At 46.9% G+C, this 25,543-nt stretch overlaps 1 long non-coding RNA gene across 1 annotated transcript in view; it reads left to right on the top strand.

Annotated features, from left to right (window-relative positions):
- LOC138468254 (uncharacterized) overlaps positions 1-21,237 on the top strand; it is an 84,237-nt gene extending 63,000 nt beyond the window's left edge. The window contains exon 3 of the long non-coding RNA XR_011268226.1: positions 21,131-21,237. This is a non-coding gene — a long non-coding RNA (uncharacterized lncRNA). The remainder of the gene's footprint in view (positions 1-21,130) is intronic.
- The last annotated feature ends 4,306 nt before the right edge of the window (positions 21,238-25,543 follow it).

Raw genomic sequence — 25,543 nt, 5'->3', positions numbered from 1 at the left:
GAAAAAATAGTGTTCTCCAGCATGGTGTCTGGCATGGATTCACATGCTCATGAATATTCCCCGTCGTCAGGCCGGGAATCCTCTGTATAGAAAAATCAGTATCAGTTTCGTTTCTGATCTGTCTTTCTCAGTAGTAACCAATCACTGGTCTCTGGGTCATACTGCCCCAGCCAATGACTGCCCTCTCCCTAAGCCCCGCCCCTGGCAGCCATCCTCAGATTTTTACCGCACGTTCAAGTGTTGGGAGTCCTCGTGCTTAGCTCTCGAGCTTTTGCTGCGTATGCGTGCTTTTTTCAGGAGATTTTCTCATTTTTTCGGTTAAATAGAGCCTCAGGCTCCACCGTTTCTACTTCCGATCAACGGGGATCCGTTTCGGAGTTTCTACGCCCCTCAAGGGTGAAGATTTCGTCGAGTTACGCTTTTGGAGGATTCCAGAAGTTCCGAGGCCTACCCCGAACATGGCCCAGGAGAAAGGGAGCTTGACGCCAGGGAAGCTGTTCAGGACCTGCCCTGGATGCCAGCTTCAGAACTTTTTCAAGGAGGACGAGCATTCGTTATGCCTCTACTGTCTCCATGAGGACAAGACGCACAAGGAAAAGGACTGCGCGTTTTGTGGGAACATGTCGGAGCGGACCATGAAGGATCGCCACCTCCGTCTCGCCAACTGGCTTGAAGGTAAGAGCCCGCCAGGCGAGAAGAAGAAAAAGAAAGCCGAGCGGTCTTCTAAGTCCTGGGCGCATCCTCCCCGGCGCCATCGACCACGAGCCTACGCTCTGGCTCGGGTAAGAGGAAGTCTGAGAACCCGGCGAAGCTTCTGGAGAGGCCCCGGTCGATCTCGAAGATTCCGGCAGAGGGGGAGCGAGGCTCGGACCCTCCCCCCAAGGTGAAGGCCCCAGGCGTACAGAAGGTGACGTTGGCCTTAATTCACCCTGCTAAGACCTCGATTGAGGATGTCGCCGCGGCCCTGGCTCAGCCTGTGGAGGCTACACCAGTGGAGGCGCCCTCAGGTACCAGAGTCTCCCTGCCATCGCGGAGGGAGTCGTCTTTCAGGCCCATCGAGAAGACCCCCACGAAGTCCTCGTTGGAAAGGGTGGGGGAGGGGTTGGTGGCCGTCGTGGATACGGACACGACCTCTGAAGAGGAGCTCATCCAAGTCGTGGAGGAGGCCCAGCCCATCGGGAGGGATCCCGACGAGGGCGACGACGAGGGCGACGGTGACGCAGACGAGGCTCCTCAAGAGCCCTCGCTCCTGTCGTTTCCGGCGCCGCAGGACACCTCGGCGGCCATTTTGTCAGCCATCCAGTCCTTATGCTCGGAGATAAGGACTAGGTTGCCCCTTCCCCCGACGGAGGTACCTGAGCAAGACCCGACGGAGGAACCGAAGCCAGGACCTTCGGAGAGCCCACCACTTAAGAGGAGGAGGACGCATCCTAGGCCTCCTCTCCCGCCTCTGCGGCCTTCTCTGCCTTCCCCCCGGTCCACTACCCACAGGGATGATACAGGCATGGACACAACTACGACGGGTACGGATGACAACGGAGGCGAAGACGGGACGTGTCCCCCGTCCCCCCCTGCCCGGGCGTCCCCGCCCGACGAGATTGGAGTTCCTTTACCAACAGCGCAAGGCTAAAAGGAAGACGGTCCTCGCCGTACCGCTTCTTGATGACATCTGGGACGAGGGGCTCGCCCTCCTCAAGAACCATGCCACGACTCCTGCGAAGAGGGACCGGTACGAGAAGAAGTACCGGGTCCCCGATGCTGCCCCCTTGTGCCTTAGGGCGCAACCTTCCCCGGACTCGGTCGTTTCGGCGGCGGCCAAGAAGAAAGTGGGGGGGGGGTATCGGCCTCGACTTCAACCTCCCTTCCGGACGGCGAGGGTAGGAAGCTGGATGCGATGGGACGACGGGTCATCTCATCTGCAGCGACGACCATCAAGGCGGCCAACGCCCTGGCCATCGTAGCCCGCTACGACAGGGAGTTGTGGTTCAAGATCGCCCCTCTGTTGGACTTCCTTCCGGATGCCAAGAGGGTTGAGGCCCTGGAAATCTTATAGGAAGGTGAGATTGCCGCGGACCACGCCATTACGGTGGCTACAGACATCGCCGACACCGGTTTCCGTCAGTTGGGCAACGGCGTTTGCCTGAGACGACGAGGATGGCTCAAGGTGACGGATTTCCGCCAGGACGTTCAGACCAAGGTTTTGGACATGCCTTTCGATGGGAACAACCTTTTTGGCCGGCTCCCCTATGTACCGTCAAGCGGCAAGGTCTTCGTCGCAGGAGGCCTACAGGGGACGCGTCAAGTCAGGTGGATCCCGCCATCGTCGCCAAGGTGGTCAAGGAGGCAAAGCGGCCTCCAAGCAAGATTGAACCGACCGTCGGGTCGGGCCCCCGCCGAAGCACCCCGGTGGGAGGCCGGCTGACGAAGTTCGTCGGCGTGTGGGAGTCCATCTCCACTGACCGTTGGGTGCTGGATGCCCTGGCCCTGGGGCACGCCCTCGAGTTCCAGAAGAGGTGCCCCCGCATTCCTCCCGTGGCCAGGAAGGAAAATCACGTCCCTCAACTGCTGTTGGAAGTAAGGGCGATGCTCAGGAAAGGTGCCATCGAGCTCGTCCCGAAGAGGCTTCGGGGCTCCGGAGTTTACTCAAGATACTTCCTCGTGAAGAAGAAGACAGGAGGATGGCGTCCCATCCTGGACCTGCGACGACTAAACAAATACATCAAGGCACAGAAGTTCCGGATGGTCACCCTCCAGCACGTGCTGGGACAGCTGGAGGAGGGCGATTTCCTGTCGTCGTTGGACTTGGAGGATGCTTACTTCCACATCCCTATTCTAAAGAGACACCGAAAGTTCCTCAGGTTTGTGGTCAAAGGGCGGCACTACCAGTTCAAGGCCCTCCCGTTCGGATTAAAATCGGCGCCCAGGGTGTTCACCAAGTGCCTAGCACCGGTGGTGGCGCGGCTGCGCCTGCAGGGTTCCACGTCTACCCCTACCTGGACGACTGGCTCATACGGGCAAGGACAAGGGAGCTCGCCGTGGAACACACTGCGAAGACCGTCCAGCTGCTCACGGACCTAGGGTTCTCCATCAACTTTCCAAAATCCCACCTGGTCCCGTCGCAAGTCGCCCTGTTTCTGGGAGCACAGCTCGACACAGTGGCGCGGCAGGCCTCACCGTCGCAGGAAAGGATAAGGACCATCCTAGGAAAGGTGCAACGTCTGCTGGCCACGGATGTGGCCAGAGTGAGGTCTATCAAGTCCCTCCTCTGGATGATGTCCTCCTGCAATTATCTGGTGCGCCACTGCAGACTTCGGATGCGGCCCTTGCAAGAATCCCTAATTCCTTAATTCCCTGTAGAGGTTCAGGGTGAGTGATAGCTAGTTGGTATTAGTTCAGGCTCACTTTAGCAATGCTTTATGAGTAATTAGCAGGTTAAAAACGAATTTCAAGGATGAAAGCAAGTCAAATCGCGGCAAATTAGTTGCGCAGGTCGAGCGTAATTACGGAGGCACTATAGGGAGTAGGAAGTCGGTTCCAGGTTCGTTGGAAAGCTTAGATTCTAAGACAAACTGTTCCGGAGATACGCCCGATTTAGTCAAGGTAGTTTTTCGGATTTGAAATTTTAAAGCTCAGAATGACAGATGACAGTTTTCAGTTTTAAAGATGACAGAATGACACGATTCTAGGAGGCAGTTCTAATAGGCTAAAATAGTTTGGATTTGATTATTTTAAACTAAGAGATTGGTTTTGGCACAGTGAGTACTCATACTATATTTTTGAAATAAGCCGTCAAGGTCTGGTCAGGTTGGACGGGACTTCCGGCGGGTGGTTTTGAAGTCCCGGCTATCTGGGTCAGCTCTGCTCTCTGGGTCTGTCAAGCACCGGTTCTGCTCACAATGGTCTGGTTTGTGGTTCTCTCTGGTTCCGGATACAGCACTGCTTTCTGGATACTGCTATAGGTTCTTGCAAAAATTTCAAACAGCTCGCCCGGCTGTTGAATAGTTTGGTTGGTTTTGAGTCCTGCTGAAGAGGATTCAGCTTGTGGATTCAGGCCTCTCTGCTACAAATTCTGGAGTTAATTTTTGCTACAGGTTTTGGAGATTGATGGATTTGAAGTCTGGATCTCTGGATGTGAAGTCTCCCGGCAAAGCGTCCCGCAAGAAAGTGGAAAGTGAATCCCTACCTGTCCTGCACTGTCTGCTTTTATGTGTTTAGAAAGTGGGTGTGTGCATGGCATAACTGAGCCTGCCCCTCTCTACTTGTCATTGGCCCAATTCTCCCCTCTCCCATGATTGGGGGAAGGAAATGGATTGTCATCATGATGAGGTCTGTTTATGGGTCAGAGGATCCTCCCCTGGTCAATTTGCCCACAAATCTATATTTGATTCAAATACATATTTCCCAGATACACAAGTGGTTGACATTACATGTACATATTACAGATGAATTAAGACAGGTCTCTGTTCAAGCCCCATGTTCCTGCGAGCTGGGATTCAGAAATGACAACATTTTGCACTTTTTGGTCGGTTTACCAATATCGGACATTTACCAAAAATTACACAAATGTGCGCAAGAGTATGGACATTAATTGATGAAGTGTCAGATTTTTAACATGCAGACATTTGGAGTAAGACCCTATTTTCTGCTAGCAACCCACCAGAATACACCACTGGGTCCTAACACCTCTTAAAACGTGCACAGAAAAATCACAGGAATAATGATATTACTTATATCGTTTATAGTGAAAAGATCGAAAAAAATCGCAAACAAAAAAGGTCGAAAAAAAAGTGGCATTTTTTTTTTCAATACGTTTTTTTTCGAAATGGGGGGTTCCCCCCAACCCCTTTTTTCATTTTCTTTTTATTTTACCCCTTTTTTTACTTACCTGACCCCAAAAATACATACATAATAAATTCGACCTTTTTTTTCAAGATTTTTGTTTCGAGATTATTGACATTGGAGATTTTTTTTTCGAACTTTTGACTGACCACCTACTTATATAATTTTGACAAGTCCGTACTAGGAATTATACATCTTTTTTTTAAATTATGCTCTGGCCCAAAGGGGTGTGGTTCTCCCAAGCACATGGTGGAATAGCTGGTTTATCCACTTCCCCCAAGCTCCGCTGGCTCTCACAGGCACTGTCCCTCCCAGTTTCTCCCAAGAGGAAGCCATTTACGACCCCCCCAATATAACATTTGCTTAAGTCCAGGACAGGGCTTTGTTCAATTTCCTGCAGTCTGCAGGTACCCCTCCCTTCAATCAGAGAGGTGTGATCTCCTTTTGGTGGGGGCAGCAGGATGCAGCTAGGCCTGGGAAGAGTTGTTGAGCCAGTTCAACTCCTGTCGGGGGTAGTTGTCAGGCAGAATTCAATTTCTTTAAGCCAAGCTTCAGCTAAATGTCCTGTTTGTTCCCAGTTTAAATCAAACTTACAATTTTTACACATGCAGCTAGAATGCTGATTCTAAGTTCAAAACCATGACATTTAACAGTTGCAAACTATGTGACACTCAAAAGTAGGTCACTCATTTAATTTAAACATTTCGATTTTAGTGGTTTTAAATCCAATTTCCCTTAAGCTGCTGACATCCCCAGCTATTTTTTATATATACATTTAAATAATTGCTTCCTTCAAGTCATTTCAGAATATAGTTTTACGTTGTATCCACCTCTTAGTAAGTCTTTCCTTGGCCTGGTTTGGGTTCATTTGTTCAGTTTTATACAAAAGTCTGGTGGTTTTAAAACGCCGGTTTTCTGATAGTGGTGAGCACCAGTATTGCATCCATTTTGACATTAAGAAAATGAATTCCCCACAGTTCTGGGTTGCTTTTGGCAATCAGCATTGCCATTCCCAATGGTTTCTGGCTACTGTGTGTGTAGCCCAATGGTGGTTTTAGGCAGTGCCCTCCTGTGCTCACTACATAGGCAAAAATGGGTGGCAGCCTATTCTTCATGTTTTCCCTGTGCACTCTCTGGGGAGTTCTGGCCATCATGTTTTCAATGCCAGTAATGCACAGTTTTATGGTAGGGCTTGGATGCATGGGTAAAAACATCCCACAAGCCCCCCCTCTTGCGATGGCCATTCTGATCTTTCACTGATGGAACTCGCAAGATCTGGGATGTTCGCCTCATCTTCTTCCAATTCCGTAGATGGCACAGTTCAGCATCTTTTCCTCCCTCCAGTCGATCAATCAGTTCTCCCTGCTGGTCCTGATGGGAGGATTGGGCGGTACCCCGGGCCCCTCGGATCTTCGCTCCCGGTCCCCAGGTCGCCTTCCGTGGTCAGTCTCCGGGTTTTCTTTCTCCTAGGATGACAAAGCAAAGCTGCAATACACATTCCTAGACCTTTTTCCACCACTATTAATGGTGTGGTGACCATATACATTTTATACATCCGAATACATTTTGCAGTCTGATTTTAAAACAAGATATAACGTGAAACATTTTTTTTTCCAATCATAATATTTTAGAGACTATATGTGGGATATTTTAGGATGGGAACTGAATTAATCTGGAGCGGTCCCCTCTGGTATTGCAGAGGACTCCTCCAGTTGCTGCAGGGTGTGCCTGGGATGGCAACACTTTAGCTGATTTATATGTACCCACTTGTCTTCGCCTTCCGCCAGACTACCTTTGGGGATGCGGATCTTATAGGCTACAGGGGAGATTTTGTCTATAATTTCAAACGGTCCCTTCCACGTAGGCAAACATTTTCGCTGTTTGGCCTGGTTTCTTTGGAAATTGTATAGATAGACCCGGTCCCCGACCTCGTATACTTTCCTGGTGGTTTTCAGGTCGTATTGGGTCTTCATGCTATCACCTGATCTTTCTAGATTCCGCTGAGCATAGGCAAACGCATGTTGGAGGTGTTTCCTTAAATTCTCCACATACTCATGAGTTGTGGAGGCATTTATCAACGTTTGCTCTTGGGTTCTGTAGAGCAAAGGCTGGGGAAGCACCATCTTGCGTCCAGTCATCAACTCAAATGGTGACATTTTAGTTGCAGATGAAGGGGTAGATCTGATGGCCATTAGGAACAGAGGTAGTCGGATATCCCAACTTGGCCCAGAATCTGCCACAAACTTTTTTAAGATGCTCACAATGGTTCGGTTGTATCTCTCCACTGCTCCAGAAGAAGCTGGCCTGCAAGCAATATGTAGCTTCCTTTTGACCCCCAGTATCTCCCACATCTTTGTCATTACTTCACTGGTGAAGTGCCTACCCCTGTCTGACTCAATCCTTTGAGGTAGACCAAAACGGGAAAAGATGTGGTTAATCATCAGGGCAGCTGCTGTTTCTGCCTTGCAGTTTGGGGCCGGGAGACATTCCACCCACTTGGTAAACAAGCATGTAACGGTCAACATGTACTTGTTTCCTCTAGACGAGCGAATTACAGGGCCTACAAAGTCGATTTGCAAATCTGACCATGGCAGTGTCCTCCCTCTCTTTTGGAGAGGCGCACGGTGTGTGAGGGATGATGGCTGGAACTGTGCACACACAAGACACCCCTTCAAGTATTGGTCGAGGTCCTGCCCCATGTGTGGCCAGTATGCAATCTCTCTTAAGATCTCAAGTGTTGTGTGAAACCCCCTATGACCGGCTGTGGCCGCATCATGGGCGTGACTTAACATCAGGCTTCGGAATGAGGTAGGAACCACCCACTGATCATGGCCAGCTTGGGATTTCCTTACCAACAAACCGTCTTGGATTCAGAACCTTTTTGGACATTTCATCAACACTCTTAGGTCCTCTTTCCCAATGTAATCGGTATCCGTCAGGGGAAAGTTCTCAGGGTCCTCAATGTGTTGGTAAAACTTACCAATTATTGGATCCCCTTTCTGACCTGTAATCAAATCAGCATCAGGGGTCTCCTTACTCCATTGTGCAGTTGAAAGATCATTGTGAGCGTTTGTCTGGGACCTAGTGATAGCAGTGACCTGGATTTCCCCCAACAGGGACTCTATTTCTATTAGATCCCCTTGGATGGCCCCGGTTTTGGCCAGCTGATCAGCTAAGTCATTTCCAGTTTTTTCTGGTCCCTCTACTTTGGAATGACCCTTGATCTTTTTCCAGTAGATGGTCATCCCATTCGATGTGACCAGATCATCAATATGTTGGATTAGCTTCCCATGTTTCAGGGGTTTATTAGCACATAACATGCCTCTGGTTTTCCAATTGACCAGGTGTTCCACGAACCCGTTCCGTACATAATCCGAATCTGTGATTATGACCAGTTCGTGGACCTGATGCTGGACAGCAGTGACGATGGCCTGATGCACAGCCATCAATTCTGCCACCTGACTACTTCGGGGACCAGTTTTGTATCCAGCGAAGGTTCTGGAAACTCCTTCACCCATGCATTCCCTACGCCGGCCACCAGTTCTTTCTCCCCGTTGTTGTCAACATGGTAAGAGCATCCATCCACATAGACAGTGGGCATTCCCTCACACTTGTCTTCTTCAAAGACTTTGTGTGGGGAATTAAGGTATGCCTCCATGTTGTCCTTGATTTTTAGACTTTCGTCCTCGAGACAGTTTTCTCTGGCACAATCATGCAAGTCAGCCAGACCTTGCGCGAGGGGACTCTTCTTGTTTTGGCCATATCTGACCTCTACAGGAAAGCCTTGCATTGACAGAATCCAGGAAGTAATCCGGGAATTACTCACATTTCCGGCCCGGATTCTGTCACTTTGGAGATATTGCAGAGGCTGGTGTGGAGTCTCCACTATGATGTGTTCCCCCTGGATAAACGGCCGGTAATTCTTCAATGCCCACACCGTTGCCAGGAGTGCATTCTCACAATCGTTGAATTTTTCCTCCACAGAGGATAAAGTTTTGCTCGCATAGGAGATTACTTTATTGACCTTGTCATGCTTTTGGTATAATACTGCCGTCAAGCACGTATTAGAAAACCCTGTCTCCAGGAAGAACTTCTTGTTTCTGACAGGGTAAGCTAGGCAAGGCGCTTGTGAGAGGCTTCTTTTGAGTTGTCTTACTGCCTCGGATTGTTCTGGACCCCATTCCCACTTGACCCCCCCCCCCCTTCAAGAGATGAATCAGGGGTCTGGTGGTCTCTGCGTAGCCCTCAATGAACTTTCTGCTGTAATTAGTCAGTCCAAGGAGGCTCCTTAGTTCCCGCAGAGTGTGGGATCCTTCATTTTCTGAAGTGCTTCCACTTTCTTTTCTTGGGGACAGAGACCCTGAGGAGTAATCTCATGCCCCAAGAAATTAACACAGGTTCTACACCACTGTGCTTTCTGACAGGAAAGTTTTGCTCCGGCGGCCCTCAACTGTGTCAAAACATAACGGATCTCCGCTATGTTTTCCTCCACAGATGAACTTTTGATGAGGACATCATCTACATAAGCCAGGTTACCCCTCGCACCCAGGTCGGGCATGGCCTTATGTAGGAAAATGTTGAATTCATTGCCGGAGTTCAGGTATCCGAAGGGAGTCCGGGTCCATGTGTACTGCTGGCCCCCAAAGGTAAAAGCCAGTTTGTATTGGTCCTCCCTACTGACAGGCACGGTCCAGTATCCATTGGTCAGGTCTATTGCAGTGAATACCTGTGACCCCTGGATCTGGGCCAGCCCTTGGTCAATGTAGGGCAGAGGCCATTGGGAACGATGGACCCGTTTGTTGAGCTCCCTAAGGTCGGCGTAGAGTCTCCACTGGCCGTTTGGCTTCAATATTCCCAGCACCGGATTATTGAAAGTGCTGTGGACTGGACGGATTATTCCCCGGGACTCAAGGTTCTTAATTATTTCAGTAAGGGACTCCATGGATGCGAGAGGCAAACGATATTGCTTCACAAACACTGGAGTCATGCCAGGATCCGTGGGAATTGTTGTTGTGTGGATGTCGGTGTGACCACAGTCATGAGTCTACCGCAAAGAGATCTTGGAAATCCAAGAAAACTTGTTTCAACTTTTGCTTCTGTTCCAGAGTTACACAGGCATCAGCTAGGTTGACTCTCTCTTCCACCATCTGCCTGAAGCCTGGAAAGACTTCTGGTTTGGCTATCTCAGCGGCCTCCTCCAGCTGGGTGGAGAAGTCCCTGATCAGAGTGCTGATTTGGACTGGAGGCTTCAGGTGGGAAAGGCAGCCCTCATGGACCTGGAAAATCACCTCATCCCTCCTGAAGTCACAAGTCACATCTTCCTTACCATAAGGGCAAGAAGTGTACACCAGGAAGTTCCCCCCCCATGCCGGGTGAAAATCCTGTCTGGTGTTGTATTGTCCTCACTGTCACTATCAAAACAGTCCTTGGGGATTGGTCCTAACAGTTCATTTCCTAAATCAATGGAGAAATGTCGGTCTTCAACCGCCATTCCAATAATGGTGCCTGAGGCTAGAGTAATACTCTTTAAGTTGCTGTTATCCACCTCTATTGGAATGGTGTCATGTTCTATGTTGACTAATGGTGTTGGGTTTACCCCTAACCCTTGCTGTTGGAGAGCAGCATTTAGATGAATATAAGCATCAGGGTTTTTCAATTTTTGTCCTCTTTTAACTTTCACTTCCAGGGAGAATTGTCAGGTCCTTTCTGGGATGGTGACTTCCTCTTTAAGCTTAATTTCAACTGCATAAGGTAGCAATTGAGCTGACCTAAATGCTTTTTCTTGATCATCAAAGCCCATGGGATTATCCGCTAATCGGGACCAAGCTTTGAAGTTTATTAGGTCCAAACTAATGGCGAAGCGATTGAGAATGTCACTGCCTAAGTAAAAGGCGGCAGTGACGTCTCGCACGACCCAACAATTATGGACTATGTTCTTGTTGCCAGTGGAGATTTTGAGCATACACCTGCTTGGCAGGAGATGTTTGGAATTGGGTGCTTCCAGGTCCATTTCCCATTTGTCTATCAGTTTGAATGTGGGAATGGCTGGATCTTTTGGGAGTTGGCGGAACATGGCTTCGCTGATGAAGCTCTTACCGTTGTTCACACACACTCGGGCGAGAACAGAGTCCTTCCCATCATTTAACTGAACAGGGATGAACAACTGCTCTCCAATTTGCTGAATATTAGCCAGGCTCGGAGCTGATTTCACATCTTTCTGGACTATAGGAGTGGGAGTGTCTGATTGTGGATTGGTAAAGAATTTCAGAGTGTTTCCTTCCAGTGTGGAATACCACCTTAAACTGGAAGGAAGGTTGATTTTCAGAAATAGAGAGGACCCCCACCACCAGTCTGTTGTCCTACTGCTATTACTGTCACGTCTGGAATTTGGTTGTTCTGGAAGTGAAATTCTACTTGGTCAGATTTTTGTTCAACCATGTGGCAGGTGCCATTTAAACTAACATGGTTGACACTCTGTTTTAATTTTATTGGTTGGCTAGTCTGGGTCCAGAGGACCTTGTTTACACAATCTATTAGGGGTGACAACCTTCTCAGGAGGTCATTCCCTAGTAAACAAGGGGTGCCTTCTGGAGTCACTACTATGACCGGGTGTGTCACCTTGTCTCGCCCAATTTTGATGTCCAAATCTGCAGTCCCCTCGACAGGAATTTCCTTCCCGTCAAAGTTCTGCAGTTGTCCTGGAAGAGAGGTGAGAGGAATACGGTAATTCTCCCCCCTTCCTGCATTCAGTTCATCAAAGGCCCTTTTGGACAGAAGGGTAGCTTGGGATCCAGTGTCCACCAGTGCCAAAATTGTACCCTGCCCCTGTACTTGTATCGGGGCATAGTATCTTCCCTCCTTCTCCTCAAGGGGGCACAGATAATGCACATTTTTGGACAACTGGTGGGCTAATTTTCTGGTTTTGGACATGGCGAGAGAAGAGATTTGGGCAGCATTCTGTGGAGAGCCTGGGGAATCTGAAAGAAAAAGTTGGCAACTGGAAATGGTTTCGGGTTCTGGGCTGCCCCCCCCTTTTTGGAGGCAGTCATCAGGATAGGTTTGACCCATGGGATTTTGGTATTGTCGGTTCTGGGATAGAATGATGGGCGGCGACAGCTCAATCCCCACATCTACCCAGTCTGTTGATTCGGTTTTAGGTTCCCCTGGTTCCGGTTCTGGCCCGCCCCTGCCTTTTTGGAGGCAGTCACCAGGATGGGTTTGAACCAGGGAAGTTTGGTTTTGTTGGTTCTGGGATAGGATGATGGGCGGCGACAGCTCAATCCCCACATCCACCCAGTCTGGATTGGAATCTCTTGGGACCCATTTTTCCTTGGGAGGAGTTCCCCCATCTCTGAAGGAGAAGATCCTTTTCCCAGGATCCTCCGAGGATCCCTGTCCCTCAAATTGGAAGACCTGTACCTCCTCCACAAAGTGGGTCTGTTTGGGTCCTTTGTTTCTCCTACCCCCCCTCTGCTCCTTGGGAGGCAGGCTTTCAGGGGCAGGAGATTTTGTTTCCGGTTCCTGGTTTTCCAGGGGCTGTTTACAAGTTGGGAAGGAAGCTTCCTCCAAGGCTTTACACCCCCCTTCCCCTTGTGCCTCCTCCCTGGGAACCAGTGGGTTATCGGGGTGCTGCCCCCGTCATTGTTCTGGAGCACCAGGCCCAGAGTTTGGGGCATTCTGCGGTGGCATGCTCATCTGAGGGTTCTGTTGAGCCCTCAGTATGTGACCCAGATCCCTTGCCATATTTTGGACCTGGCGCTCAAGTTATGAAACCCGCTCAGGCTGATACGGGGCTCTATTTTCTCCCCTGGGCTGATCCCGGGAAGGGTAGCTATCCCTTCTCTGGTAATACACCGGATTGGGAAGATTTGGGTACCCCTCCACCCTTGGCCTTCCCTCTCCCGGATTAGGTGGTCTGGGCTCAGGGAATTGGGGAAAGAAGGATGGATGAGTTTGGGGCTGGAATCCTTGTGGATACCTGGGGAAAAAGTTTGGCCCAGGGTTTGGTGAATTTCTGCCCTCCTGTGGGAAGTCTGCAGGGAAGTTCTCTGGGTTAGGTGCTTGACTGGTTCCCCCCCGTTGGGCTGGAGGAGTCCACACATAACCCAGAATGGGTCGGTTTCCCTTGTAGCGGGGACTTACATAATCAGGGGAGCGAGGGACCCCATTTGTGGGACTGCCTCCTCGACTCCCTGTCTGTGACTGGCCCGAGGGCCTTCTGGGCTGTGAATTATTTGGTGCAGGCAAGTTCTTAGGCCCCCATCTCCAAATCTAAAACGGGGGCAATCTTTACCTCTGCCACCTTGGCAGCAGCAGGGGTGCTGTTGGTTTTGGGGTTTTTCTGCGCATTACTTTGATTTTCTATGGGCTTCTGCACCTCATAGATCCGGCCTGCTCAATGACCCAGTCTAAAGATCTTTTCTCGTGAAAATCTCTCACGAGCTGGGTCATTATGTACTTGGGAAGAGCATGGAAAAATGTGTTGATGAATTCTCTGCTGTCCGTGCGCACCCTTCTGGTGGTCTGCGCAAAGGCACACTTCAATTCTTGCACGAATTCTTGTGGGGCCTGATCCTCCCCACATTGCAAATTGTAGGCCGCCTTGCAAGCCTCTTGGGGATTTCTATGTACAGAAAAATGTTTCAAGATGGCCGCCCTATATGTGGACCATCTTGAATGGTTTTGGTCCTCCAGCCCTGCAAAGAAACTGGAGTATTCAGGGGAGAATGTCCATTTGACGTACTGGATGCAGCTACTGCTGTCCTTCAAATGGAAACTCTCCATCATTTGCTCATAGAGCTCCAAGTGTTCCCAAACAGAATACTTGGCGTTCTTATGATAAGGTGTGATGACACTCCTGATTGCCTTAATTCGTTTTAAGGGGTCCTTAAGCAAGGCCCTTTTCACCTTATTGGCCTTTTTGGTTCGGGTAACCCTGGTCCATTCATCCTCTGATTCAGAAGCACTGCTCCCAGAGGTGCCCGTCTGATCTTCCAGGTTTTCCCGGATTCTGCGAGCCTGGGAATAGCAGGCAGAATGTGGGGACCTAGTCTCCTGTGTCCTGTGACGCTCAGAGGAGTCTTCAGATCCCTCCTTGCTACCAGGATTTGATGGGTAACCCCCCCCCACTGACCTAACCGGGGAGAGGTCTTCAGGATGCCCTTAGTGGGCCTACTCTCCTGGGGTTCCCCACTAAATTGCACTGTAGTTAGGTGCCCATGCCCGCCCATCCATTCCTGGGTGGTACTGGCCTATGAGCCCCATACTTTTGGCTGGATAGTAATCTGCCATTCCTGTGGCCCTGTGCTCATGCGCGCCAGGGCACATGGGGGTGGCAGAGTCCAGGGACTGGGAGAGATGAAGGCCTCTGGTACCAGGGCTCCTGAGGTTATGCTCAGGCGTTTCCCTTTCCCAGCGAACCTCATCTCTATCAGCCCCTGCTCCCTGTTGCAATGCAAGAGCCTGCGCTTTCAGTTCCTCAGTTAAGGCTTTACTAGACTCTATCAGTCTCTCCTGCATGGCTACCTGTTGCTGGAGCCTATCATTGTGCTGGCAGAGAGCCTCATTTTCTCTCTGTGCCTCCTGATTGGTCCTGGAGTACTGGGCCAGTCTCTGCTGCAGGAGGGTTACCTCCTGCGTCCCATCCCTACTGGCCTGCTCCTTTCTTGCCAGAGCCTCCTCCACCCTCCTGGTGTGATCTAGCAAGCCCTGATGCTCTTTTTGGAGGTCACCCAGCCCCTGGAGGGCCAAGTGATTTTCTTCAATTTTTCTTTTTAAATGGCAGACTTCCTGGCCTAAGGTATCCCTTTCCTGACCAAGAGCCTGCATTTGTGACGCCAAGTCGTCCCTCTGCCTTTGAAAGGCACCAGCTTTCTGGCGTTCTTCATCAAACTCTGCCTGGGTATCCAGGTCTTTCAAAATCAATGTATTGCTTTCCTCTTTCTCTCTGTCTAGTTGGATTTGCAGGGTGGCTACCTGCTCTGTGCATGCCCTGTTGAAATTGATCTGTTGCTCCAGCTTTTTCTAGCTCTGCAGTTAGGAGTCCAAACTGTCTTGGTGCTCCTTCTGCAAAGCCAGAATTCTGGTATCCTGGTCTGTCGTTTCCTGTTGCAGTATATCCGTGTCCTCTTTTATTTTAATGATATAGTGCCTACTATCATTTTCTGACTCCTGGCTCCTCTGCAGCCTCTGCTCAGAAGAGACCAGGTCAGATTGGGCCTTTTCTAACGCCATCTGTTGCCTATTTGCCAGGTCTTGGCCTTCAGCACATTTGTCCTGCATGGCTCCTATATATAGATACAAATCTGCTGCTATCCTGGCAATCTTATTGTGTTCATCTTTGGCCTTAGAAGCCATATATAGTTCGCTCGGGGCCACATGTAAGGGACCCTGATCTCTCCACATATCTGACCCAGTTGTAGGACCTGTTGTGTGATCGCCTGCAACCATACATTTTGGTCCTGCTCAGACCATTCACCTCTCACTAACAGTTTATGTAAGAGGTGCTCCCTAGCTATCTTCATATCTACCAAGGTCGTCATTCTGGAATTTGAGTTACTTCCTGACTTACAGAAGTTTGTATTTTATTTTGCAAAACAGACCGTTTCCTTAGAGCGTTCCTTTGAGGGGCGCTTTCACAGTGTAAAACAGCATGGTGATCTAACCGGATATATGTATCCGGTCAGTTGGCACACTGTCGTAAGCTGCAAAAGTGGTAAATCTAACCCAGAATATCCCGGCTACGAGCCCCCACTTTGTAAGTGACTCCGATCACGCAATCCCACTAAGTCAGTGCCTTGTCTGGGAGGCCCAAGGCCCAAGGGAAGCCCTTATTTATGTATTTTTATGGCAAGTTATAATCTGGATGATGAACCCTTGTATAACACCCCTCTCTTAGAACCCCCCTTGACCCCACTGAGCCAAGAAGTAGGCTTGTTTTGCAAATTTAAAAGGTTTATTTGAAAAATTAAACTATATATATATATATCACACTTCTATAAATACATTGATAATGGATAGTACACTTGTGAATATGAGCAATAATCAGCAAGAGGTAATCCTACAGTAGGTAGCACAGTTCTTGGTTACTTATGAATAGGAACAGAAGAATAAGGTGGGAAAGAATGCTTTATATGGTTCAGGGAAACGCAATGATGAATGAAATGCAGTACAGAAAATAACTTGATATGGCTTCAACAAAAGACAATGTAATCACTTTTCCTTGACAATTCATTCCCCCCCTTTATGCAATATAGGGAGATGGAAAGCAGAGCACACAGTTCTCAGGAATGCAATCAAATACAATACGAAATTCAGTTCCCCCACCAGCAAGTTTAGAGGGAAACAGGTATGATTTTAAAACACAGGCCCAAAATGCTTTGAATGTGGTGGCAATGAAGTGAAATGATGCTAAAATTTTAATTCCCTGTAGAGGTTCAGGGTGAGTGATGGCTAGTTGGTATTAGTTCAGGCTCACTTTAGCAATGCTCTATGAGTAATTAGCAGGTTAAAAACGAATTTCAAGGATGAAAGCAAAGGCAAATATTTTCACAAGTGGCTGGAATGATTGCAAATGTCAAATCGCAGCAAATTAGTCGTGCGCGTCGAGCGTAATTACGGAGGCACTATAAGGAGTAGGAAGTCGGTTCTAGGTTTGTTGGAAAGCTTAGATTCTAAGCTTTAAAATGACATACATTTCGTTCCTAGGACAAACGGTTCCAGAGATACGGCCGATTTAGTCAAGGTAGTTTTTCGGATTTGAAATTGTAAAGCTCAGAATGACAGATGACAGTTTTCAGTTTTAAAGATGACAGAATGACGCGATTCTAGGAGGCAGTTCTAATAGGCTAAAATAGTTTGGCTTAGATTATTTTAAACTAAGAGATTGGTTTTGGCACAGTGAGTACTCACACTATATTTTTGAAATAAGCCGTCAAGGTCTGGTCAGGTTGGACGGGACTTCCGGTGGGTGGTTCTGAAGTCCCGGCTATCTGGGTCAGCTCTGCTCTCTGGGTCTGTCAAGCACCGGGTCTGCTCACAACGGTCTGGTTTGTGGTTCTCTCTGGTTCCGGATACAGCACTGCTTTCTGGATACTGCTACAGGTTCTTGCAAAAGTTCTTGGCAAAAATTTCAAACAGCTCGCCGGCTGTAGAATAGTTTGGTTGGTTTTGAGTCCTGCTGAAGAGGATTCAGCTTGTGGATTCAGGCCTCTCTGCTACAAATTCTGGAGTTAATTTCTGCTACAGGTTCTGGAGATTGATGGATTTAAAGTCTGGATCTCTGGATGTGAAGTCTGAAGTCTCCCGGCAAAGCGTCCCGCAAGAAAGTGGAAAGTGAATCCCTACCTGTCCTGGTCTGTCTGCATTTATGTGTTTAGAAAGTGGGTGTGTGCGTGGCATAACTGAGCCTGCCCCTCTCTACTTGTCATTGGCCCAATTCTCCCCTCTCCCATGATTGGGGGAAGGAAATGGATTGTCATCATGATGAGGTCTGTTTATGGGTCAGAGGATCCTCCCCTCGTCAATTTGCCCACAAATCTATATTTGATTCAAATACATATTTCCCAGATACACAAGTGGTTGACGTTACATGTACATATTACAGATGAATTAAGACAGGTCTCTGTTCAAGCCCCATGTTCCTGCGAGCTGGGATTCAGAAATGACAACATTTTGTGCTTTTTGGTCGGTTTACCAATATCGGACATTTACCAAAAATTACACAAATGTGCGTAAGGAGTATGGACATTAATTGAAGTGAAGTGTCATATTTCTAACATGCAGACATTTGGAGTAAGACCCTATTTTCTGCTAGAAACCCCCCACAATACACCACAGGGTCCTAACACCTCTTAAAACGTGCACAGAAAAATCACAAGAATAATGATATTACTTATATAATTCTGACAAGTCCTTACTAGGAATTATACATCTTTTTTAAAAATTACGCTCTGGCCCAAAGGGGTGTGGTTTCCCCCAAGCACATGGTGGAATAACTGGTTTATCCACTTCCCCCAAGCTCAGCTGGCTCTCACAGGCACTGCCCCTCCCAGTTTCTCCCAAGAGGAAGCCATTTACGACCCACCAAATATAACATTTGCCTGCGTCCAGGACAGGGCTTTGTTCAATTTCCTGCAGTCTGCAGGTACCCCTCCTTTAATTCATTCAGAGAGGTGTGATCTCCTTTTGGTGGGGGCAGCAGGATGCAGCCAGGCCTGGGAAGAGTTGTTGAGCCAGTTCAACTCCTGTCAGGGGTAGTTGTCAGGCAGAATTCAATTTCTTTAAGCCAAGCTTCAGCTAAATGTCCTGTTTGTTCCCAGTTAAAATAAAACTTACAATTTTTACACATGCAGCTAGAATGCTGATTCTAAGTTCAAAACCATGACATTTAATAGTTGCAAACTATGTGACACTCAAAAGTAGGTCACTCATTTAATTTAAACATTTCGATTTTAGTGGTTTTAAATCCAATTTCCCTTAAGCTGCTGACATCCCCAGCTATTTTTTATATATACATTAAATAATTACTTCCTTCAAGTCATTTCAGAATATAGTTTTACGTTGTATCCACCTCTTAGCAAGTCTTTCCTTGGCCTGGTTTGGGTTCATTTGTTCAGTTTTACACAAAAGTCTGGTGGTTTTAAAACGCCGGCTTTCTGATAGTGGTGAGCACCAGTATTGCATCCATTTTGACATTAAGAAAATAAATTCCCCACAGTTCTGGGTTGCTTTTGGCAATCAGCATTGCCATTCCCAATGGTTTCAGGGTACTGTGTGTGTAGCCCAATGGTGGTTTTAGGCAGTGCCCTCCTGTGCTCACAACATAGGCAAAAATGGGTGGCAGCCTATTCTTCATGTTTTCCCTGTGCACTCTCTGGGGAGTTCTGGCCATCATGATGTTTTCAATGCCAGTAATGCACAGTTTTATGGTAGGGCTTGGATGCATGGGTAAAAACATCCCACAGAATCTAAAGTACAGAAGAAAGAAACATCATCACCAGAAAATGTCAAGAACATTAAAGTTCATCATCATGTATACAAATGAATTGTATGTTTGAGGCCTGCTTATTGCCCCATATATGTGCACCATGAGCTGAGACCAAACCCTAAGGAAAGTACTTTAAGACAAGATGGTTAATATCTAGATATATAACACAGTTTCAATTTTGATTGTTAATGAACAAAACCGCCTGACGTAGATATGGTAACCTCTACGGTACGTAGAGTTTTTTCGGTTTTATTTGGAATCATAACGTCCCTTTAACAAAGTGTGTTTATTGAATATAAATATATATATTTGTTAATACAATCTAGGAGCAACAGTCCTGCTCTACCTATGCTAATCAAATAAGACGGATCTTTTTTGTCTATGTGCTCACGTAAAGCGTGCATAAGAGTACTCTAATATGTACTTCCCTGCACAGCGCCCTGCTCCCTGACGTGTGACAAACTAGGTTTATTGTGTGTTTGTCGTGAAGTCACCCTCCCAAGTTATCTTTTTGGCGTTACTGTGCTACCTCTTTAGTTTGTACGTGCACTCCAACCCCACCACCTTATGGGCACTGTTAAATCTATAACTTCACATTCCCCCTTTTGATATTTTCAGTCGCCACTTCTTTTACCTTGCTGTCCTTTCCCTCTATATGCCCCATGCACACTGCCCTCCGCCAACCCAGTGCTCTTTCCAAGGTGGGAGGTGACATGGAGAACGCTCTTAGATGAACAGCGACATCTCCAACCATGTGGTGTTCTGGTGGTGTTTGTGTATGTATTTTTCTTGTCAAAGGTGTGGCATAATTGCCACCACGAGAATTGGGACTGTTTCTCAATGAAGCTGGACAACCATGTGGGGACCCAAGTTTTTGTGCTGGTCAGTTTAAGTGATTTATTTGGGGGGCAGGATATTTCGGTATCATGATGTCATGAAGAGGTGGTGCAAGGTTTAGTTCCAGGAAGTGTTTTCACCAATTAGCAGTAACTAATGTGTAGGTTGCCTTAAGGACTTGGTGACGCTGGCCAATCATTTATTTTGACCTGCCCCAAAATACAATCTTTTGTTATGTAAATAGTGTATCAGCCGTGGGCAGGGTTGAGAATATTTGAAACCCCAGCTGACATGTGCAAAGAGTCATCAGGGCCACAACGAGAATCAGGACTACTTCTCAATGAAGCTGGACAACCATGTGGGGACCCAAGCAAAAACAGTATGAAAGCAAGTTTTCGTAATCACTTTTGCCCATTTTTTATATCGGTCACATCAATCTTGAAGAGTGGTTAGCCTGAAATGAAATGCCTGTTACTCCACTGCAAAACACCTCGCCCTCTCTGTCCCATTCGCCAACTGCCTCGATGCAAAAAGGTGAGACAAAACAGGCAGCCACCTTGCTGAAACTTCCCTGCAGTTCTGTTAGCCAACTGCTCATTCTTCTCGGCATCTTAATTGCAAGCTCAGGGACCTCTAAGGTCATGTGCGGGTCTCATTTTGAAAAGCTGGATCTTGAAGAGCAGGATGGTCGACCAAGGGGACAATGTCTGAGTGGGGGACGTGAGGGAGGGGGAGTAGAATGGGCACAGTCTGCCCCAGTTCTGAGATGGAGAGGGCAATACTTGGTGTTCACAGGCCCAATGATACTTTAGCAGGATCGGGTGCATGGTCAGAAATGTACACATTCCATCCATGTGGCCGCCCGTAGCTGCAAACCTTCCACACTTCAGTGACATGTAACAAGAGGGATAGATGTGAGGTCCCGCAAACTCCACATGGGCTCCTCAAAATGACTACAAAAGACACCCCAACACTACAAGTCTGAATGTGCTGACAGTTATGGGCCAACACCAAATCTCCCCACCCTCTGCTCCAGCTGATACTGTCTTTATATTCCCATGTGTCTCCTGACTGACACAACATTTTTCTGTCAGGCCATGCGGCCTATAGAAGAGTGAGTACACTAGAAAGACCCTCTGGAATACAGATGATTACTTGAAAGCAAGAGTATTGCTAGTGCCATATGCATAGGACCAAAAATAAAAAATGACCTGAACCAAGGCTTTGTGACAAGTGTTCGGGACAATGATTTTGGGTGAGTTCTGGAATTTTAAATAGTGGCAAATATATGGTATTTTTCTTCAACCACCACCGAGTTAATTTGCTAACATTATCATGAACCATTTCCTCTGAAACCTCTGCTTCCACTGATATCTGCTTGTGGGTTATGTTGACACACACATACTGCCTGCCCAGTGACGAGATGCTTTTCAGAGGCTACCAATTAAACCTTCTTCACTCTTTTAGGGCCGTCCTTGTACAGATGATGAGCGCAGCCGGGACGGGATTCCGCTTCAACACAAAGAGGGGCCGGCTAAAGGAGAAGTTAGTATTGAGGAGGTATGATCCAGTCGGTAAGTGTGTACAAAATTCCGCCTGCTTCTGTTCAATAAACTGCTTCTCCTAAGGGGATGGTTAACAGTCGGCAGGTAATATTTTTATTTACTGGATACGTTTGATATAGTGGAACCCTTGCTATAAAAAAAAGTCATGTGTAGCACTGTAAAATATACAACACTATAGTACCGAATGGATTTAAAATCTAATCTCAAAATATAACCGAAATACTTTAGCCTGAACACAGTAGCAGAAAATAAAATAAGCCACCCATAGCAATCACCCATGCAAATGTAGAGGGAAAGCATTCCAAAGACTAGGAACAGTCCAGTAAAAAGCACCGTAAAGGTTGATGCCTTTCCCAAATAGGGAGTAGCTGTGTGGGCAAGCAATTTGCTACCTGTCTCCCCCAAGCACTCCAGAGAGCTTTAGCTTTGCTACAAATAGGAAGGGGGAAAGCCTTAAATGCCTTAAAAGCTGTGGAGGAGAGCTTTAAATGAATACGAGAATCCAGTGGAAGCCAGCACCGTGAGGCAGAGTAGCAGAAATTTCGTCAGATGTTCAGGCACCCACCACGAGATGAGCTGCACAGTAAAAGGTAATTGTGGGACTCCCATAAGAAGTGAATTTCCGCCACCAATGTGGGAGAAAACAGGAGCCTGAACCACAGATTGGGAAAAAGAGGTCAGTAGGAATAAATGGTTCAGTCTAGCAAAGCAAAGGGATCTGAAAGTGTCCTCTGTGATTTATTTGCTACATGTCAAATGAAAAGTCAAGAGAATGGGATGAATGATAGAGGGATACCATCCTTGCTCAAAATACCCAAGCAAGACTGAATAGCTTCACGGGACTGGCCAGATGAGCAAAGGTGACCCACCATTGGCAGCATTGAAGTTTAGCTTTGCCGCCAACATCCAGGACTGAACCCGTTCAAGGCAATCCCTCAGATATAAAGTGCCCTCCATGGATGACCTCTTGAATTAAAGTTGGGTATCATCCGCATACCGATGGAGGCAGACCCCGCACTTACCAGCGAATCAAGTAGAGATGGAACAAAATGGGGGACAGCATAGACTCTTGAGGCACAGATGGGGATGAACAGGGGGAAAGGGGGGGGGCAGCGGAAAGGTGCCATCTGGACAGATTGGTGTCTGCCAGAAAGGAAGGAACAAAGCCAATTCTAGACTCGAGCCCCCCCAAACCGCCCCCCCGTCCTCCGCAACACAAGTGTGCAGATAAAATTGCAAGGGGTGCCTTATGGTGCAACATATCAAAAGCCGCCCCAAGAGTTTTGGAAGCATGGATAAGCAGGAAGTACCATCAATAGCTTTCAGGATGTCAGCCACAACCATGAGGGTAGCTGCTTCAGTACTATATAAGGCCCCAGAATCTTGACTGATGAGAGCAAAATAATTTGCATCTCCATATGAGCCAATAGTTGAGATAAGACTGTCTGTAGATCCTGGGAAAATGCTTGAAGGCATTTTCTTCAGCAAGAGGGAAATAAGATCATATTTTAAGTGATCAGTAAAAATACAGTGAGTAAGAGAAACATTGAAGATGTGCAATAGAAGACCTGAAGCATCAGGTAAGACATTTTGATGTATTGTGAGAGAGTAGCATCATCAACATATGTGGTGGGCTTTAAAGAGGCTAAAATGGATACAAATCCAGATCACGAAATGGAGGAAAACCCATCCCAAAAGTGAAAGATTTTCTTGGAACAAGAAATGAATTGAAATTGGTTGTGATTTTGTTTTCATTTGTATTTTTTCAGCATGTTGCTTCTAATTTGAAATAATTTCGTCAGCAAAAAGAGAATTGATAGATGCACATTTCTCTACCAAAGAAGTAATCGGAGAGGGGGGAGCTAATAGACTGACGCAGTGATGCACGGTGTCAATAATGGTTTTGGATTGAATGGAAGCACAGGTCATTTTAGGTGAATAGTAAGTAGGTGGACTTGGCTTCCACCACAATGCCTCATTTTGAGGAGAAGCAGAATGCAGTTCTGGAAGAGCTCATTCTCTTAGGTGATTATGCCACACCTCTTGTTTACCAAGTCTGCATTTATTCTGCTTTGGTCTGAGAGTGTACCAATGTGCACAGTTAGTTTTCTTTAGACTTTTCAAAGTAAGAGGCGCCATGTGGTTCACTTGTGAAGAAACGGTATAGTGATAATTAGCGGGAGCAACATAAACATCCTCTTCATTAGAAGTAGAGAACGCTGCAGGGATAAGAGCTTCATGTAACAAGAAAATGTGAATAGGAGTGTTTTGCAAGGTTTTTTTTATGACCAACTCGATAGGTTGCTGTTACGTGAAAATGGAACTGAAAAATGATCTGACCAATCCACTGAAAATACCAGCATAGGAAAAACTAAGGAGGGGGAAGAAATGATAAAATAATAATCCTTGGATACAACCTTTATAACATTGTGATTGTACATGGTAGGATATAACCACTGACGTGTCAATAATGCATAGAAAACACTTTATAAATTAACACGACCTACAATGCATTAAACCATACCTCTCAAAACCTAACTGCCTCTCAATAGCCACAGCAACCATTGCAGCCAAACTGGACTATTGCAATGCCCTCCTAGCAGGCACATCAGCAAAAAACCTAAACAAACTACAAGTCACACAGAACAATGCTCTCCGGGCCGCTCTTGGCATCCCAAGAAGCGACCATATCTCCAAGGCCAGACACTCAGCCCATTGGCTCCCGGTCAAATAGCGGATCACACTCAAAATCATCACCCTCACATACAATGCCTCTCTCTCTCTCTCCGCCCCTTCCTACCTATCAGACCATTTCCAAACCCCCCTCCTCACCTCCCACCAGGACGCAATACACCAGCCTACTCCATATCCCACGCATCAATGGAGCCAAAGCCGGTGGCCTAAGCTTCCCCTACATTGCTGCCAAGTCCTGGAACGCACTACCTGCAGACATTAGAGCAGAAAACTCACTCCCGATTTTTCGTAGGAAACTGAAGATCTCCTTCCTTACACAATAATATGTAACATTTTCTAACCTTTTTAAATATACTTCACTGTAAATTTGTACAAATGTCATACGTGTTCCTGTAAATCTATGTATTACTCGTATATATGCAACTAAGATATGTCTGTAACAAGCGCCATGATGCCCCCGGGCTGACATGCGCTCTACAAATCCGAATAAAATAAAAGAAATGCTAAGATGCAAACCTCAAAGTATTGAGACAGTCCTCACCCACCAACACAGGCAAATTGGCGGTGAGTAAAAGAGCAGTGCCCTTTACCACACGTGCCATAAGGACCTGATTGAAATACTGCGCTATTGACAACGTGATATGGTCACATGACCTCCTCTTCAGCCAGTATTCACCTCAATATTACATTCTGGAGTGTAAAAAGGAATTTTGCCAAAGTAATATAAAGAAGTCGGGTTTGTGATCTGGTAGATTAGAAACCTGTAATGAATGGCATTTTTAGAAGAGGTGAACAATTTTAATCCCTTAATGTTCGTATTTTGAAATAAAAAAATATAAAATTGAGGTTACCCTTTCCTTGCACTTGGGCTATGTAAGAATTCCCTGAAGGAAGGATGATAAGAATGAGCAAGGAGAACACAAATTGGAGAAAGGAAGATGGAGCTTGGATCATTTATGTAGGGTATCATTGTTTAGCAGCATATTGACCCCTACGAGCCACTTTCCTTGCATGGGCTTGCTGGTGCATACTTTTTATGAATGGTCTTTGTCCTTTACTCTTTGGCATTGTGCAGTGCCTAGAGGCTATTTAATTCACTGTGCAACATTTCTCATTGTTTCTACACTCAGTGCTGATCTGTCTCTTTTGTTCTTTCCATCTGGCAAATTGCGTATAGTGTGTTTAAACCTTTGCAGCATAATTTAAATTGACATTATACAACTTTGATATTTTTACAGTTTGAGAAATGTATTATTGCATGGACTTCCCACTTGTGTAACAGAGTCCAATTGGTTACTTTATCACATCAGTGCAACTCACAGGCATGATTTTTCTTTTTTTTTTTTATCTATAGACTAATGAGCCTAGCAGGCCCTCAAAGCGCTGGTAACCAAAATACAGACAAAGCAGTTTTTTGAAATGAGATTGTTTTAAATTTTGTAAGAAACATTAAAAGGCGTTTGATTTTGCAGACTTCTTCTGGCAGGGCATTCCATATCTTGGCAATCTGAACCCAGTAACAACACCCTAAGACGTTCTTCCATATAAAGCGTGAGGTTGAGATTAAGGACTTGTTTTAAATTGGGCAGGAAGTGGAAGAAATGTCAGGAACGGAATCGCT

This window comes from Ambystoma mexicanum, chromosome 4q (genome assembly GCF_040938575.1).
Source record: "Ambystoma mexicanum isolate Mex_15411 chromosome 4q, UKY_AmexF1_1, whole genome shotgun sequence".
Taxonomy (NCBI): domain Eukaryota; kingdom Metazoa; phylum Chordata; class Amphibia; order Caudata; family Ambystomatidae; genus Ambystoma; species Ambystoma mexicanum.
This window is presented reverse-complemented; position numbering and strand designations above follow the sequence as displayed.